The sequence below is a fragment of the Poecilia latipinna genome, unplaced genomic scaffold, assembly GCF_001443285.1.
Source record: "Poecilia latipinna isolate Pla-1442-1.1 unplaced genomic scaffold, P_latipinna-1.0 Scaffold17, whole genome shotgun sequence".
NCBI classification, from domain to species: domain Eukaryota; kingdom Metazoa; phylum Chordata; class Actinopteri; order Cyprinodontiformes; family Poeciliidae; genus Poecilia; species Poecilia latipinna.
This window is the reverse complement of record NW_015112633.1, coordinates 602380-622196: the sequence shown is the minus strand read 5'-3', so window position 1 is coordinate 622196 and position 19817 is coordinate 602380. Positions and strand designations below refer to the sequence as shown.

The following is a 19817-nucleotide window of genomic DNA, read 5'->3' as shown; positions in this document are numbered from 1 at the left end:
AAATTAAACCTTTTAGCCTACATGCAAAACCCACTTAGAGACCCAGCAGCCTCTACCCTGCCATCTGAATGTCTTTGCTGAAACTGAGAATAGAATACCCCTTGCAAAGGTTTTCCAGTCTGTCATTATCAAATTTTGGTGCGCCTGCATGAGTTGTAACCTTAGTTTCCTAAATGCGGCTAAAGAAAAAAGTGGCACCCAGTGTCGTCTTCTGCTTCAAAGGTTCAACCTTTCAATTTTGGTGTTTTGCATGCCTTTGTTGCAACAAGTGATTATTTGAGCTACTGGTGCCTTTCTGTCATAATAGAAATCCAGGCGGATCTGAAACAATCAGATCGGAAAGTCTTGCATCAACAACCATGCCACATCTTAAATTTCCTTTCTTCATCATTTGAACTCCAGAAAGTTGTTTTCTCCATGTCCAGATGCCTAAATGCACTAAGTTGATGCCATGTGAGTTACTTGTGGGTACATGCCATAAAAGAAGCAATGATGTTAATGTCTTCTAAGTTCACAAAGTTCCTGAAGTACCACAAAACTCAAATGCAACTAGTTTCCAGCAACTAATCTTTCCATTTGAAACTGATAGTTTTCTAGAGGATTATTCAGTTAAAAAAACACTTTTATTGTCCTTTATTTATTCATTTTCATAATTATGTTTACTGTATTAATCCCAGAGTTTGCTCAAGTGTGTATTGTATAAAGTGTTGTGCAACCTTCATGAAAGAGTCAGAGTGTGAAGGAAGAAAACAAAAGGCACCGATTGCTGTTGTATGTTGTTTTGTCTGTTTTTGTGTTGAGGTGAAAATGTCAAATTCATTTAAACTCTGAATCACTGTTTGGATTTAAGCAAAGTTAATGAATGCTTACTCCAAACGCGATCTCAGCATAGAGTAGAAACAGCTGAGAGAGATTAGCTGGAGTAGCTGGGGAAGAATAGCTCATTACGGTGTGTGTTGTGTGTGTATGTCTGTGTTTATGATTATTATTCATGTAGAGTTGCTATGATACAACCAAGCCAGCTGGGGAGCAAGCAGCAAGCTCAACCTCTGTTGCCCTTCCTCATTTATTAACACAAAGGGAAATGCACGCAATCAAGACCCTGAACAAACACACACACACACACACACACACACGATTCAGTAATCTGCACAAGCAACAACAAACACACAACCTCTTGTAACCTCCATTGTGTTTGCACTCTAAGACTATAGTAGCTGGATTTTCTCTCCAAACATCGGAACACAGAACGAATAGAGGCAAACAAAAGAGTGCTTAGATAAATATGGCTGAGATTTTCTTCACTTCCTTCTGATATTCAATGGATTGTTCAGATGAAATGTGTTGTGTTTAATTCAATTTCAACAATGATGAGATTTGGCTTTAATATTTTATATTTGGGTGAAAAAACAGATGCTCTTTTTGAAAATGTAAGAGCCATAGCATGACACAAAACAGAGTTTTGCATCGTTAAATATTCTAATTCAAGTTCACTTTTACTTCTCAGTTTCCCTGAAAAGTAAAAGTATTACTTACTTTTACTGAAAAGTAAATGTAAGTAATATGTCTGACCTTGACAGGTTTTATTTTAAAATATATAATGGACAAATCTAGAGAAGAGTATGATTTTGTACCACCAAATTTTGTACCACCAAAATTTGGTGGTACAAAAAAATTGCTTAAAGTTCGGCTTTGGTCTTTCTATAGATGCGTTTTTTAATATATTTTTTGTAAAACAAAAATAAATAATTTTTTTCACTTCATTCATTTAAATTGAATAAAAAGGATTAACTAAATAATAAATAATAATTACAACTGTTAGGTTTGTGTCTGCTTGATCACAACTGAATCAAATAATTAAGTCATTAGCAGAACTCAGAAAAAATGGACACTTTGCTGAGGAGGTAAATTATCCATTTTAATCAGGTATGAACCAACGACATGTATGAAAGTTGCAGAGTATGAGTGCTGAAACGGAGTTTGACACTTCTGTTCCAAAGTTTACATACTGTATAGGCACACCCGCTTATCCAACCAATATATGAGCAGGAGGAGCGCCCGATTTCAGAGTAAACTCTCCTTTTAGTTTTTTTTTATTTTAAGTTGCCTTTATTAATTTTGCATGGTCTAAAAGCCTTTTTTATACTTGGTCACATTTTAGTATAAGCCTTTTTTCAGGGAATCAAACAGATTCCAATCAAGCAGGGTCTTTTCAAAGAGGCAGTGCATTAGTTTAAGAAGTCCACCAGCCGTCAATCCGTCATCAGCAGGACAAAACCCATAAACAACTAACACCTGAAGATCTTTTTGGCAAAAGCAGGGAAAGGCTTCTCTAGTAGTCTGCAGCTGCAGCCAAAGCCAAGTAAGAGAGTGAATACAACCACAGAAAGAAGATATAATGTAAAGGTTAAAAAAAACTAGAATATATTCATTAAGCTCAGGGAATTTGGCAAATTAGAACCACTGCCTGTCTTTAACTTTAAACAATAAATTCAAACCTTTGCACCTAGCTCTTATTGTCAAAAAGCTAGATGGTGTATTATCATTGTACCTGGAGAAAATAACTGTTGAAATGTATAATTAAGCGTATAAGATTAAGTTGACATTCATGTCTATGATGAGTGTGTGGAAATGTCTTCTAATGCACTGGTTGGAGGTTGTACTCTATTTAAGTGCCAGAAACAACCCAGGCCTGGCTTTAAAGAAGAAAAATCTCATTTGATAGTAGCTCAGGTTTATAGCAGGAGGTTATATTACTTTTCTGTTTCAAAGCAGAACAATCCACTTCATCATCTCTAATTTCTTTGCAGTTTGAATTTCATATCATGCTGCAATAACTGTAATATTGGAGGAAATAAGTGAAAGTTTCAGATTTTTATTTTTTTTTTTACTTTGCTGGTATCTGAAACTTTCATTAGAACTTATATATTTTTATTTATTTTAGAAATGACCAAATGATGTTCAAAACTTTATATTTATGTTGAATATGTCAACAAGAAAATCAGATTTGCTATTTTTGTCAGTGGAGCAAAACTCAGATAAAAAGATCGTCTAAATTGTATCATATTGCCACTATTAAAATTCATGGAGATTCAATTTGCAACTAGTTCTTTGCTAAGTTCCACCCAAGTTTTAGCATTTGGCAATTAAAAATTGAAATAAATGATAAAAAAAAAAAAACATACAAGTCATCATGATAAACATAAGCATTATTTAGCAGAAGATCGGTTATGCCTTCTGAGAAAGTGTTGAAAAGAAAAAAGAGAAAAAAGACAAATCTAGGCATCATCAACCAAACACAACAGTAGAAACACATAGAAAAACAAATAAAAGAATGATCAAAATGACTGCCAGATATTTGCAAAAGGTTCTTTTGAAGGAAAAATATAAAATAAAAAGATCTAACTTCGGACATTTTAAATCAAGTGAAAGATGCAGAAAGAGCTGGAAGGAGAATAGATGCTACAAAGAATATGTCAGCTACATGCAACTGTGACCCCTGCATGGCCAGCGACTTTAATAATCCCTGCTTTGCTACTAAGAGCAATATTGAATAGTCGACTATAAGGTATAAGTTCAGTTTCAGGCACACTGAGCTGAGTGAGAGCGGAACAATGGTGGGAGACGGACCCTCCACAGGTGTTGATGACTGTCTGGGGAACATCATGGGGTTCGGTAAAGAGCAACAGTCCATGACCTGTCTGGACAAACGTGCACACAAACCCAAAACCCTGCAGTGACACAGCCATGCAGTCAGCGAGGACCTCATTATCACCTGGCTCCGAAACGCACCACTGACCGTCCAGGATCAACACACACACCTGGTGCAGGCGCTGGTGTCGGTTCAGCATAACTGGGCAGGACCTGAACCTCATCTCTGGTGCCCAAAGGGATCAGAGTGTGTGGATTTGAGCGCATGTATTTGCAATAGAGTCGAGTGTGTGACGTTTGCGGTGAAGAACGCGCGAGGCTGTGTGTGTCTTCTTGTCTGTTGGGCCAGCCAAAACTACCTCGGCCGCTGATACTCTCAGCGTCGAACACGCCTGAGTGAGCAGCTACAGGAAAGGGGAAATGAGAGGATTTAGAGTGTGACATGTTGCCTGCATTAAGAGAGACTTGAATGTGTGCGTTTGTGAATGAGTGCAGGCCGTATTTCCCTGTCAGGCTGCAGGGTAGCATGGGTCAAGGAGTGGGGCCGCATGTAGTCTGAGCGAGCGATCAAGCATTCAGTCTTGTCTCCTTGCTCCACTGGAAGTGTCGTGTCTGACAGGGAAGGTTTAGAGTTGTGTGTGTGCAGCAAGATTCAACAAAAAAAAATAAAATAAAAGGAGCAGAGGCAGACTGGATGGAGGAAAGCAGAGAGACAGGATAGTCCTGCAAATCACTTCGGACAAGCTTTGCTTGCCTCGAAATGTCTTTAGAAAAATAACCGGAGTTGTAAAAAAACAAAAAAACTGTTTACTGCTAATATACAGTACATAAGACTAGGAAAGGATTTTTTTTTTCCGTTTTGGGTTGTTACATTCAGTCGTTTCAGTTGTTAGGACTTCAGTGTGGATCCACACCAGTTTTGTTTAGTCTGCTTTATTCAAACTCCAGTTGGTTTGCCTAGAAAGTCCGGTTTGTTTGGCGAGGTGTGGATGCGTAATCAAACTCTGATGTGGACCAAAGAAGCAAACTCTGGTTTGGTTTGAATGCATAATGCAAGCAGACCAGAGACTGCTCCAAAAGCAGTAAGCCGGCTATGATGCAGGGCATTCTGGGTAAATTCATTCTCATAGTCCACCGAACTATGAGGTGTGAAAAACAAATAAACAAAAGACTGTGACAACTTTGAGTTATTGCTGCTAAGGGTACTTCTACAAGCTGTTGAATCATGGTGTGTACTTAGTTGCATGGCTTTTGTTCATCTTCCACCAAAGTGAAGTTGAACAAACAATGAAAAACTTAATATGCTCCTCCTTCTTTCATTTTGTATTATTGAAAGAAAAAAAAAATCCAGGTGCTTTTAACATATCATCAGTTGTGGTGAACACGTCTATAAAAGCAGGAGTTTCGGTAGTTTTTTGGCCCGGAGCAAACAGGTGTGTTAACACAACGGCAGGGACAAAAGAAACCAGCAATTACTTTAGAAAAGCAATCATTGCTGCTCACCGATTTTGTAGCAAGCAAAAAAAAAAAAAAAAAATCACAAATGAAAAACATTTAAAGCAGCTTCTAGTATTTCCAGGAGTCGATGTTGCAAAACATTTACATCACATTAAGTCTGTGGCATTTCGTGATAAATTACAAAAGAATTACAAGCTCCATGTAGGACTCTAGAGGAGTTAGTCGGTGTGGTAAATATTGACATTAACAATGGAACAACTAGAAAATGTTCTCTGAATAAACTTCAAGGTTTTAGGAGCAAAGTCCAAATGCCAAAGATATAAGCCCTGCATACGCACCTTGTTTAGGAAAACAAATATCAGTGGTGGAGTGGTGATCTGGGCTGGTGTTGTCGGTCTAGTGCAAGGACTGAGTCAACCTGAAGCAATTATGCCGTCATGTGTTGATGGCATCATCGTGTGAAAGATTGATGTCAAGCAGGCAGTGACAACTTTGAGTTACTGCTGCTAAGGCTGCTTCTACAGAATCATGGTGTGTACTTAGTTACATGGCTTTTTCTGTTTTGTTAATGAATGAAAGTATGAAATTTACTGTGATTTTGTTCACATGAAGTTAGATTTAAACAATGATCATTTTAAGATGCATAACCCTGGATTTAAAGAAGGCAAAGTGTATAGTGGAGACTCTGTGTTTGTGGGACATAAAAATCTGCAAATACTCAACTGCGGGTAGGCAGGGGTCCACTGCACTTCATTTTTCCCATGACTGTTGCTGAAATGATCCAAAACATTGCATGTCAGGAGTAAAGAAAAAAATGTCTCCCATCCCCTGTTGATTTTAGGTTTTGAGAAAGTTATTCTTTTGAACCATATTTATTTTAAACTTCCACCATGAGTGAAAATTTCTTCCTAAACAAGAGAGTTCCACTGTTTAAATGGAGTTTTCAGCAAAGCAAACATATCTAATCAATCACAACTGTAATGATCTTCTATTTGTCATCAGTGTAATCTATAGCTATGGGAGCTTCAGGTGGAAATAAGAATGGTAGAGAAGAACAAGTGAAAATTGGGAGAAGGTCTGGGGCCAGATGAAAGAAAAAGAGAAACAAAGAAAAAGAGTTTAAGGTTCTTTGATGAATTGGTGGAGGCCGAGAGAAGAGAGCCTGAGGGAGCCGAAGAAACAAACGACACTGAAGCATTTATTTTCACTCTGCTTCTCAATTAAAGCAAACAGGCCACTTTAACGATGCTGGCATTTCCAACAGCATAATGACACACAGAGGCTGAGGGTCCCTCTGAAGGATGGTAACTCCGCGTGTGTGTCCGTGTGTTTAGATGCACAGTCACATAAATGTGAAAATGAAAACACACTGGGTGATTTACACTTGCATTGTTTTAAGGCCGCTCTCTGAATGTCAGTTGGTGCATTCGCGTTTTGCTGTGCGGCGTCGGCGCTCCATCCCTCACCTCCGCAGCTCCCGCCTGGCAGCGTTTGTCTAAACAGAACAATCTGGAAAGCCTCAGCGGGTCCGGCCCGGGAATGTTAACAGGCTGCACCGTAACGTTACACCTACAGGGGCGCGTAGGTGTGTGAGCAGAGCACACTGAGTGGAGACGTGAAAGAGGCAGTAAAAGAGTGAGTCCAGGGAAGATAGCTGGTGGAGACGGAGTGGAAAGAAGCTAGAAAATCCCCCTCTGTGGTAACATTTAGAACAACAAATAAACTGGAGCTGAAGTGATTAAGCTATCCTCACCAGGTGAAAATCTTTTCTTTTTAAGAAATGAGTAAAACCATAGATTCAGCTCCGTTATTGTGTGTCAGTGTGCTCATTTAACATCCGGAGACATGGTCTGTTTATGTGTCTTTGTGTGGAGAATGTCTTTATGAAGACGTCTGGATAAAAGGAGGTTACTCAGGGGGATTCCTGAGAGGCTGCATGTTTCATGTTTGAACAAGGAGCAGAACAAGTGTTGAAAAGAACCATTAAATGTACATCAGCACACATTCAGTAAGATGTAAGAGCATTTGAAATGCGCCCTTAATTGGACACATGGAATCTGTTCCTTCGTAGGTGCACAGCCGGCCTGCAGATGGAGGCAGGATATATGCAAAGGGTGATTATGTATTTCAATGCAACAAGGTCGTAACTGGCTTTACTCCACTTTACTCTGGGAATTTTACATCTTTACTATTTTCATCACAAATACCCATTGCAGCAGATATTAAATATATAATAAAATAAGTAAAATGCATTATAAATGATAAAAACAAAGGGCTATATATTGATTATGTATTGTTTAAAGAGGGCACACTTTACAAATTTGCACATTTTTGTAATTCCATTTGGGTCTCAGACTTGGGCTGGTTCTAAAAACAGCTTATTTATAACTTATTTATTATTTATAATAAATAACAGCTCATTTTCCATTTTTGAAACAGAACATGAGCCATTTCAAAACCCTACCAATTGTTGAGTCACAATCAGCCTGTCACTTAGCAACCCAAAGGGAGCTACAGCACGTTTAGTCAGCTGGCTTTACTACTGTATGTGCTGTACAATGGCTGCTGGAAATTTGTTGTTGACTTACCATCCAGAAACCACTTGCTGCACATTCTTGTTGGTTGTGCAGGAGGCTCCACTTCTGCTTTTCAAGAGGCCCTAAAACACCTGATTTTGAAAGGAGCTCAAAGTAGTCAGAACTGACCAGACTAAAATCTCATTATATGATTTTGTGCATAAAATGTAATGAACATGTTTTGTGTAGCCTGTAGACCTGTGCTAATCTGTTCAAGGAAGCAAAATAGGCCAGATTTAATAACATATCAGCCAATAAGAGATCGACTGACATGTAACCTTTGGGTGGGAGTGGGTCACTAAGTCTGATGAAAATCAGATATTACCTGCAGCAGACTGTTACAGATAATAGACAGAATATTCTTAATCCATCTATCCATTTGTCTACCTATCAATCTATCTATCTTTATCAGTTGTTTTAGGAAATGGCTACAATTACAAAATTCCATACACGTTTTCCCTATATGAATGGAATGTTCTCTTGACTTTCCTAGTCTTAAAAGTTACTAAAAGAAAAACTTTTTTTTTTTTTTTACTTCAGATGAACTGTCGGTAACTGAACTGAAACATTTCTGAATGAATCAGTAAGAGATTATGATGCTGCAAAAAAAAACAAACAAAAAAAACATTTATTTTCAGGCTTTTCCCAAACTTTGTCTGGGTGCCAATAAGTGTTTCGGGTCCTGCACTCAATCTCTGCTGTGTTTATTGTAGCAGTCCCGAAAAGTTTCCATTTCCTAGATCCACATTCAGACCATGGTCCCATGTGTGAACCAAAGGCAAAAAAAGCAATTCAGAGGATATCACGTCTTCCAAAAGTCAAAGCAGAGACAAGTCTGAGGAAGAAAATAGATCTTGAGTTTACAGGAGAAAGGTTGATGTTAGCATACCTGTCAGGCCTGTTTACGTTTCCCCTGTCACCCTTTGCTTTCTGGACTCCGTCTTTTTAATACATGAGAGTAAATGTACGTCAAGAGTTTGTACCGAGAGTGCGTGAGAAGTTTCAAATGTACGTCAACAAACTCCAGGACACACATTAAACGCGTCCTTCAGAGAGACAGATGACACAAATGTCTTGATTTCTTGGAGATTTCACAGACATTTTGTCATCAGCGGTGAAACAAGTCTAGATTCTCCAGATTAATCTGGAAAAGCTCAGTGGGGCTCTCCTCTCCAGCTTGGTATGTCAAGTATTTAAAGTAATAATAATAAAAAAATAATAATAACAATAAGTTTCTTGCACAGTTTTTTGTGCTCTGCATCTTATATATATATTTCATTATTATTTATTTTTTATTTTTTTAATTGTATGTATACAGTTTTCTTTTGTTCCTGGGTTCTCTTAAAGTGTCTTGTTCATGTGCAGCAGCATTTACCTACAAGGGTAAAAAAAAATGTTCCCTGTTAAGGTAAGGAAGACCTGACAATGAGATATCAATGAACACACTGTTTATTAATCAATGACAAATGATAAGGGTAATTGTTATTTAATGATTCCATTAAGTAATGATTACACAAGTACAATAAATAAAAAAATTTCAGGGCGTAGAGAATCCAGTTTGATCCGAATTCAATTCAAATTAGTCCAATTATCTCTAATCCATTCATATAGACATGTTTACATCCAATGTACTGTATAGTTAATTCTTAAGTAGAACAAAGTAAGACAAGTCAGTTGATCATAAAGTGGTAAAAAACAAAACACAATCAAAAATATATTCTGCAGCAGTTCTTTATCCTAAGAAAGCCTAGGCCACCATTATTTTGTACATTAAAATTTAAAAAGATATTCTTTATAAACTTAAGGGAAAAGCCACAAATTTTTGAAGACATTTTTAGAGAAATGGAAAAAGAAACATGTGTAACCATAATTATCATTGTGTGTATTTGGAGGAGAAAACTTGCAGACCTGAGAACAAATCTCACCTGTGAAGAACAGAGATGGAGTCATGCTGTAGGAGGGACTGGTGCGCTTCAAGGAAATAGATTAGAAAATAATGTACTTTATAAAGAGGAATGGAAAACGTTTCAGTTCAGTATTATGAAAAAAACAAAAAAAAAAAACATGTGGAAAGTTACCCAAAACATCTGAGGAAGTTATTTAGCTTAGAAGGCAAACCTTATAATAACTCAGGCATTCAGGAAGTGTCTGTATGAAATGTGTACGTTCCAAGGAAGACAGAAGTAGCTAAAGATTTGTCACGGAATCAGATTTAAAAAGGGAACCAGTGATAAACATGGAAAAAACAAACTACACTTCAGAACATGATCCCAGCAGCAGTGAATGTCTCCCTGGTAGCTCTAGTGAGGATTAAATACAAGAGAAAATGAGACAGAAAAATACAAACAAAGAATTTTTGCTTATTATTGGACAGACAATTTTAACATAATTCAGGAACTTTCATTTTTCCTTCCATCTTACAGAACAAGACAGCCACTACCATGTTCGCCTGTAGGAACTCTGATAATGAGATTGTGTTTAGTTAGTATGAGGTTTTCAAGGCTTGTAGCTTTGAACATCGCAGCTGAATTACACAGTTTGCTATCAGATGTGAGGATTTTGCCTCTTGTGATTTAAGAATCCTTCTTGGCAACGCTCCAGTGTGGATCTGCCAAAAGCTGAGGAGCTCTTCTCAAAGATTTTCATTGTGAAAGATACCAAGGAAATCATTTCATTGTGAATTTAAAATAGCTATGTTTTTAGACATACTTGCACTGCATTTTATTAAATGTATTTTTTCATCAAATATGAATCTAAATGTTTTCCTTTGGAGGGGTTATTGTTTTCTGTCATACCGGATTTATGTCACATTACAGTTTTCAGCTAAGTAAATATTGTAAAGAGAAAATATAAGCTTGCAATGGATGTCAAATCCTAGAAAACTAATTAGATCCCTGTTCAAATGGTTTCTTATTTGATACGTGTTCCTAAATGTTTGGTGCAAATCTAGTGCTATTAATTCACTTGTGACTGATGTGCGACATGGAAATAATGCTCTGATTGTATACAAGTGTCAAGAACTGTTGAATGTTATAACTAAAATGTTTTCTCAAGCTCTTTTGGTTTCAAACTCCTTTTGGGGCATGAAACTGATTAGCTCAGAATCAGTTTCTAAGAGCAAAAGTTACGTCACAACAACAAAATCAACATCCCTCACCTTAAATAACACTTCAGGAGATTATGCTAAAACCTGAACGTAGCTGTTTTTAAAAAAAAGATTTGCCCTGAGTTCGTCTCAACAAATACCAAAACAGTACAACATTTCTAATATGTTATAATTCAAATGTCTTCAGCCATCATGCTGTATAGCTACTGTTTCTTTGCTTAGAATCACAGAAAATGCAAACTTTTCCTGGTGAAATGCTTCACTGCGGTCTATTTTCTGTTGAAATTAATGAGAGATTGGTGGGAAACAACAGGGTCCTTATTCAATAATTTAAACAGCTCTGTTTACAAAATATGCTCTTTACAATTTGCAAATGGACAAAGGGACCCTGTTTGTTCCACTTGCTAAATGAGGTGACAGTTTGTCAGCCTGTTTGTTTCAAATTACAGATCTGAGCTTTATACTGAATTGTTCTGGATAAAGCGGAAAGAACAGGCGCGGAGCTTGTCGGCTCCCAGTCCATGTCAATGGAAACGGTTAGTATTTTCTGAGTACTACTGTAAAATGTTAACGTTTCTCTGAAAAGAAGAAGGGACGTTTAATCATAGAAATAATACAGTTTTCTATTTGTTTTGTGCAAAAATGGAAAACTTGCAGCTGTTAATGGAAAAAGTGGCAGCCAATTTTCTGCATGTAGTCTACCTCTTTCACCTAATAAATGAAAACAGATCTTTGATTTTACTTTTACATTCTCTGAATGCTGGATGTGGTCTTCCACCAGAGACGGTTTCGGAGGTTGCGATGTTTTCTGCTTTCTGTCCTGACTGTAATTTACTCAGAGTTTGCTCGGAGTTGCACTTGTTCTGTCAGGAGGAGCGGGTGCAATGGCTGAGGAAGTGTATGTAAACTTCTGACTTTGAAGACTTTAATAAGTAAATCTCTTCCAGATTCTTTTTGTGAAATTTAGCACATAAAAATAAATTAGGTGATTCTAACTGACCTAAAGAAAAGGAGAAGTTTGGTCTGATTTAACTTCTGGCAGTGAGAGAAAAGGTTTGCGGTTTCAACTGTAAATAATCATCTAATGCAGAAGAGTTTATGAAGCTGTACATGATGAACTGTTTAAAGATTTTTCATTTTACAAGGAAATATCCTGCTTTGGTCCTACGGTCACTCTGACCAGGCTTTAGTTTGAATCCAAGTTTTACACAAATCACTCTCTCTCCAAACCAAGATTGATTAGAAAAGCTTTTCCAGCGGAAAGATGCTGACAAGTCCTAAAATTTACAGAACCGGGCCTCAAACCAGAACCTGAACTCTCACTTTAGAGAGAGGGAACAAAGCAGAGCAGTGAAAGAGGAAAACATCAAACTGATCCTGTAACACTCTGCATCCTTTTAACTCTATCAGTAGTCAAGCCTTTCCTTCATCCCTCATCCTGCATCCAAAGCACATCTTAGGCAACAGAGGCATTTATCACAAGACCCTAATACACCCTGGATATACAGAAAATCCAAGTATTTTGCAAAGAATTACTGTCCTGTAAGAAGAAAAAAAAAGAAAATTGGACAATTGTAGAGAGAATGACAAATGGACAGATGGAGGGAAGAAAGAGGAGGACAGTTGGAGGGTCCTGACCCGATAAGAACCCCTCACTTAGTCCATCCATCTCCTCCACTCTGTCCTTTACAGCCTTCCAGAGGATAACACAGGATCTGGGTGAGAATCTGTCCACCGCTTCCTGGTGCCAGCACATGGCACTCGTCAGATTTGTGAGAAGATCAACTTTTGGCTCCAGTATCACACTGGTATCGGCTCAATCCTGTACCCAAAGATGGACCGGCCATCTGGAGAGCTGGGAGAGTTAAAGGGATGAAATCAGATCTTCTAAACTTTCAACCTCAATCTGAACTTAGCCGTGACTACAGTCAAGATGGAAAACTTAGAGATTTTAGTTCCTCCAATTAGAGGAACTTTGTAGACATTAGAATCAACTTTGTACTTTTAGACAAAATGTAATTTCTTCTGTTTTGCTTGGGGATGAATTTCAGCTTGTCAGCATTTAATGTCATGATGTCTATATTTTAAAACACATGTTGTATCTACTTGGCCAAAATTATTAAGAGAAACTTAGAAGGGCTAGAGCTGTAGGTTTATCACATACAATCTAAAGTTTGTGGTTGTAATATGAAAATTTCAACCTAATTCAAGAGGTGTAACTTCACAATTCTTAATTTTGGAAAAGTAAAGAGATACAAACAGAATAAGTTGCTAAAACAGAGAAGGGAGTTACACACCTGGTTTCAGGTGCAATGTAACAAACCAGATTCCTCTGATGTCAGACTTAAATTCACTCTAGGATTTATCATCTTTTGCTGCATGAATTCTTCATAAAACTAATGAAGGTTTAGGAAATAATGGATCTGCGGCCCATCTCTGTGCAATATCCTTTTCCTGCCCTTCCTGTCCATCTATCCTCGCTGCTCGCTCTTCACATCTTTTCCCTCGTATCTCTTTCCACTCATTTCAGTTTTGTTCAGGATCTGGTCTTGCAGTGAAACCTGACATTCCTCTTTGAGAGAATTTAACTCAATGGTTTAACATCATAGTTTTCTTTCTTTTTTTTATTTACTCAGAACTAAAATGTTACAAGAATCTTTTTGTGCATATATGTTTAAACCCTCTTTGATTCTTTTTTTTGTTTTTTGTTTTTTGACTCCAGCCATTAGAGCACAACTCTTCAGCCACACTGTATAAACTCGGATATGGACTGAATAAAGAGCCAGATGTATTTTGGGCCGATTTTAATTGCTCATGTCATGCTGGTCCCATCGCTCTGGCAGGCAGTTTAAGAACTGGATGAGCCTATAGGCTCATGGCTGCGTCTGTGTGAAAGACAGAAGCAGCGGCGAGCCTCAGAGGAAAGCTTTAAATTTAGCCCTTCCCAAAGTTCCTTTTAACTAATCCAGAAAGTTTATTCACAGACCGGTTCATGCGGCACATTAAGGCCCTCAACTAACTCTGCAGCTTCGGTAAACCCCACAAATTTCAGACCATGATTACGTGATTGATGGATGGGATGTTTGTTTGTGTGTAATTTAGAAACTAATCTCAGGGTAATCAAGTCCACAAACCTCGTTTAGTGCAGCACAAAGTGACATCAAATTACTTTCATTAACGTCTCCCTTTGAACACACATTAAGACGGATAAATCACACTTTGTTTAAGGAGTTGTAGTTATAGGAGGACATCTACAGGAGCTCAGAAGTGTTTGTTAAAACAACAGTGATGTCATTTGACAAGCTAAATGTTTACCCAGAAGGTCAGATGAAAATATTTTGCAGAGTCTATATTACAAGTCATCCCTCATTTGTTTAGATTTGGCTTCCATGCTGCCAGACTGACAGATGAACGTTCTTGTTATATTTGAAAGAGGTTGTGCTCAATACATCTTCAGGCTTCCTGGAAACTCCATCTATATTTTAATATATATTTATATGTATTTTTTGTCTGTGCTCTTTGGTTACTAAGCCATCCAACTCTGCAATATAAATCTGTTTTTTGTACCCAACATCTTGCAAAGGTACCCAAGTGTTCCCACTATATTTTAATCAATACCAAAGATGGCAAAGGGGGCATGAAATAGGATTTTACCCCCAAAAAGGTGATTCTCAAAGAACAATAAACTGGAAACAGCAGATGATTAACTGGAGAATGAGGCTTCTCTCAGGTCCTGTACCAAGTTTTTGTTGGATTTCTCCATCTTAAATAATTAACTTCAGAAAATGTTTATGTCATGTAGATGTTTATTTTGTTTTAGGCCTATGCAGCTCGGTGTTCTTGGCTTTCACCATGTTTGGCCTTCTTGTCCATTCCAACTTCTGTTTTCTACTAATGTAGTCAACATCTACCGTATCAATTCTGGTAATTAAGTGTGTTGATGCATCACGGAGACTGAAAAACAAAAGAATCTTAAATCCAACATTTAATTTAATTTTCTATTCTTTGTTGATGGTTTTATTTCACAACCCATCACAAATGATTTCAATCTGGGCCACACTACTCTTAGGAAATCTGACAATTTATGGCTCTTCATTCAACAAAAGTAATACAGTGATCTCCTGACTGGTAAAAACTGGCACAGCCACACATTTTATATCATATATTAATAAATTTATGTTCAATAGAAATCCTCAGGCGCTGGTGTCCTACAAGCTTTAAATGTGCCCCTGACTCACCACACTTCAATCAAATGAATGAAATCTGAAATACTCAGGAGGTAATTTAGCTTTTTAAAATCAACCAAGAGGCATTTATTCTGTCAATGTTGATCACCGAGTATGGACCAGGTGTGAGGCTTGTGTCTCACTGCAGTTGTGAGGGAATTAATGGGAACCAGTGAGAAGGAACGACTGAAACCAACATAAAAAAACATCCTGAAAATACAAAAAAAATATTAAAAAAAAACAGCACATGACTGACAGGAAACTGCTGTTTTTAATTAAAAACTCCTGCTTCACACTATAACTCTGTGAGGGAACATTTCTTCAAGCTGGTCAAAGTTGACTGAAAGGACTGGAGTATATAGAAGACCGGAGACTGGCAACAGGAAATTGACCCAAAACATTCAGCCAGAGTTATAATGGGGTAACTTAGGTCAAAGTATGTCCATGTGTTAGAACGGTCAAGTCAAAGTCCAGACCAAAATGCAGCCTAGAATCTGTGAAAACTGATGTTCACAGATGCTCTCAGCCCAATCTGTTTGATCTTTAACTAAGATGCAAAAAATAGGAAGAAATTCAGTTTTCTTAATGCATACAGTTGATAAAACTTTCAATTTAATTCATTTCAATTTAATCCTACAGCATCGATTCACAACACATGTTAACTCTGCGCACTTTGGAAAAAAAGGTTGAAGTTCATACAATTTATACAAATAAATGTATGAACAATCTAATCGTATGGGGAGATTTAAATTCATTTAAATGCATTATAAATCACTCCTGTTTATGAAACACTACCGTCAACTTCGACCTGTTTTGCCAATTGCTAAAAACGTTTTCGGTCTCAGGAAACTGAGGCAGTTGCATCAAGTCACTGAATTTGCAGCAATCACTCCTCCTGAGCAAACATCTAGCAACAGTGGACAGTCCAAAGCACTGAGGTTAACACTGGCGCAAATACAATCTAAATCTATAACAGCAGTGAAAATGGTTCTGAATACAAAAGCACGACTCACCGCTCACATTTTTAATAGTAGAAATCATTTATAAACACGTTGTGTTTTAATAACATAAAGTTAGTGCGCATATGATGATAAAATGTGACAAAGTTTAACAAACAGAGTCCTTTTAAACGCCACTGTGCATGAAGAAACCCCCTCAGCGTGGATCAAAAACAAAGACACGTCTGTCGCCTTCACCCTCCCCTCAGCCTGATGGGTGCAAGCGACGAAGACATGGAGAGGATGAGAGCGAGCGAGATGCCCCAAGGTTAACACCGGAGGAGATGCGTCTCTGTGTGTGTGGTGGTGGTGGGGGGGGGCAGAAGGGAAACAGCTGCCAGAGGAGTTTACCACCAGTCATTACTGTGCACAGGGGACAGAGGAAATGTAATTTTTACACACAGGCACTTAATAGGACGGACTCAGTGTCCGTAATGCACTGTCCGTGACCCTGTCAGGATGTGAATCTGAGGACCGACACGGACACAAAAACAGAATTCACTGTCAGCAGCGCTTCACCTCTGTTCTCCAGGATGTTTCTGACACATTCATGGACTTATTCACACATTTTCCCAGGGTGTGAAGTGGAAGTGCTGCGACCACGACGGTTAAATTTCATCAAAAGTTGAGGTAGGACACAGATGAAACTTATCTTCATCTGTGTCATTTCATAGCTATTTGCTATACACAAATATTACACTGAAATACAGAAACGAAAAGAAATGCTGTGTGTAAATATTGGGTTGAAAAGTGTATCTTAAAACCAACGTTTTTTTGGGTAGTGAGAAGGCTGAGAGCGACCAATTTTCATAAGAAAAATTGTAGGCTTCATGCCTTGGTTTTATACATCTAAGGCCATGGGAGTGATTGGAAAATCTAATTTTAGCATCATAGTACAAAAGTTAAAAGTTAAGGAGCAACATTTATGCATACGAGTCTCCTAGCCAGCCTCCTTTACTGTATGTTGTTTTTTCTGCAGAAAACCAAAGTGCAAATGTAACTGAGCTCTGTTTTCAATTTACTTTTACTCTCAACAGAGTTGATATCTCACTCTGTTCCCACTGTTGATATTTCATAATTTGTTCAAACAACCCAGCATATAACATGTACCAAATTCAGCAATTCCTTCAATTTCCTCCAATACAAAAAAATATAAAAAATATGCTGAGTAGAGATATGAATTCTGATGACTTTATGGAAATCTGACACTTTGCCTTGTGTTTCACTTCTCTATATCTACCGATTTATGCAGAACAAGGTCACAATCAGTCAAAGCATTCATCTGAACTTCTAAACCCCTAAAAGCTCCAATCCCATCGTCGGGAGAATGAATTTACATTAAAACTGTTGTTGTAAGAGATGAGAGTTCAACCAGATGTGAACCCGAGGCCTCCTTGTCTCTTCTTATCCCTGAGTCCACATTGTGAAGACGGCAGGGCTGTGTGTTGACACTAATTAAGGAGGGCTGAAGGTCTGGCTCTTCTAAGGACAGCCTTCAAACACAATGTGTACATGCAAAACAATCGGAAGTCAAAGGAACAAAAGGCAGCTGCCAGGCTGCCAGTAATAACCATGACTGAACAATACCTTCCCAAAGAGACACAAACTGGCAGCTACTCATAATAGGAAATCCTAATTACAGAGGTTTACAATGCTTATTAAAATTACTAATAATAACTGCTAATAATTACAGCATGCCAGACCTGCCTTTGGGACAATTACACACCCAGTCAGTCAGTGACTCCTTCTTACAGTCAGTCAACCAGGCTCTTTGACAGACTGTCAAATATAGTAAAGAGAATTTACAAGCACAAGGTCGCCGCAGATTCTGCCTGCACCATCTGCAGCCTCAGCAGAAAGCAAGACTGACCAGACGAGGATCTCCAGTCTCCAACCGAGCAGATTCAAGCTGATTCTAATCTTATTCGAGGGGAGCGGACTCTGACATGGAGCTCGGCTGTTGTTTGAGCCTTTAGAGATGTTTTCTTGGTCACCAAGTGTAGCTAAAGGAGAAACACCAGATTATTGTCACTTTCTAAATGAAAATGTAAGCAAAAGTAATAAAAGATCTGAGAACAAAAGACATGTAATCCTGATTTCAGACTGAAAATGTGTGCTCTCGAATTATGGCAGAAAAAATCCCTATACACTAAGTTCTCCAGTTTTCTGACCTGCTGACACCATGTTTAGATTATACTATATTAAAAGCACAGCATAAACGTTTTTTTTCTCTTTATCCTTCCACCAGCTTTTGTTTGTCATATACACTAGAAGCAGGGGCAATGTCACACTGTGTGTACAAGAGTAATCACTGTAAAACAGGGTTTAACTGACAGTTAGAAAAAAAGACAGTGACAAAAAACTGAAAATGAGAGAAAAAACAAAACAGAAAAAAACAGCAGCCAGAGCTCAGAGTAAAACTTTGAAACATCTTTGAAAAGCTGGGAGAGCTGTTGATCAGGACTAGTTTTCAAGACTTCTGTAGTAACTATCACTGAGGTCCAGACAAAACAAAAATCACAATCAGAACACTAAATGGCACACACACAGTTTGTAGATCAACATTAGACCTTGGCAGGGACACAGGAGAATTTAATTACTTCCTCACTGTATCCCCATTGGCCAGGAAGTGTGGGATATGCTAATTAAGTGTTGGCAGATAAAACGCTTCCTCTGCCTCTGAGTCTTATTACTGCAAACTCCTGAGACTGCAGCCAAAGCACCTTTAGCGTCTGACAAATAGGACAGCACCTACAGGTCTATTCAGCTGAAGAGAACGACCTAATAGTAACACAACTTTATGCTAAAAAAAAAACAAAAAACTTTCAGCCGCAATCAGCTTTTTCCATCTTCTGTTTCTAATTGATAATTAGTCTTCCATTAATTTGGGGCTAACATCCATCTCTTATCACAAAGGTACAGTTTATCAGCAGCTTAAATGATGGACTAAATTGGGTTGGCAATGTTAATGAGTCACCTTGCAGCGTATGGGGGACATAAGGGAAATAATTTCTCCTGACTCATATTAAATTAACTGCAGCAGATGTGCTGGGCATGCATTGCAGCTTAAAGAGCGAATGTTAACCATTAGTTGTTGTTTTTTTTTTCAAAGGATGACACAAGTCTTTAATAAAGTATATTTTATTGCAAAAAGATGATATGCACATAAATATAAAAATGCTGATAAAACAGAAATTAAGTTGTTGAATCATTATAAAATGAGATTTGAGATTTTTAGATACAGAGCAATGTAATAAAAATTGTTATACTTCTAAGACAAAGAGGTTTTTTTAAAACGGTTCCTTCATGCACCGGTCCCTGTGAAGGCAGAACCAGCAGTACCAGAACCCTTCATAACGTAAAACCGAAGCTAGTACCTTCAACTTGTGCAACTCGTGTTTTCAAGAGCCAGACGGGATGCTTGATCTGTTCTTGCAAACTCCTTGTTTGGTTTTGTGCATTACCAAAATCGAGAAACACTCAATGCAATAATCAAACTTTTGACTTTTGGTGTTAAACTCAACACAGCGTGAACTGAGTTTGCAGCACATCTTGATTTAACAGCAGCATTACCCAAACAGCCTGTGGCTCTGCTTAAATCCATGAACATTCAATATCATAACATAGAAATAATAGAAATAAAATGCTTGTGAAGAGTTACATATATGTGAAGTGTGTGCTAGTATAAAATGAACAACAGAAATACACTTTAATATCACATCTGGATTCACTAAAGTCCACAAAGTTAATCAGGCAGATAGAGCTGAGGAAACCTTTATTTCTTCTGTCTTATGCTCAATCT

At 37.9% G+C, this 19817-nt stretch overlaps 1 long non-coding RNA gene across 1 annotated transcript in view; it reads right to left on the bottom strand.

Annotated features, from left to right (window-relative positions):
* Positions 1-19817, bottom strand: part of LOC106948543 (uncharacterized) — a 28952-nt gene that overhangs the window by 8425 nt on the left and 710 nt on the right. The window contains exon 2 of the long non-coding RNA XR_001425203.1: positions 9318-9330. This is a non-coding gene — a long non-coding RNA (uncharacterized LOC106948543). The remainder of the gene's footprint in view (positions 1-9317; positions 9331-19817) is intronic.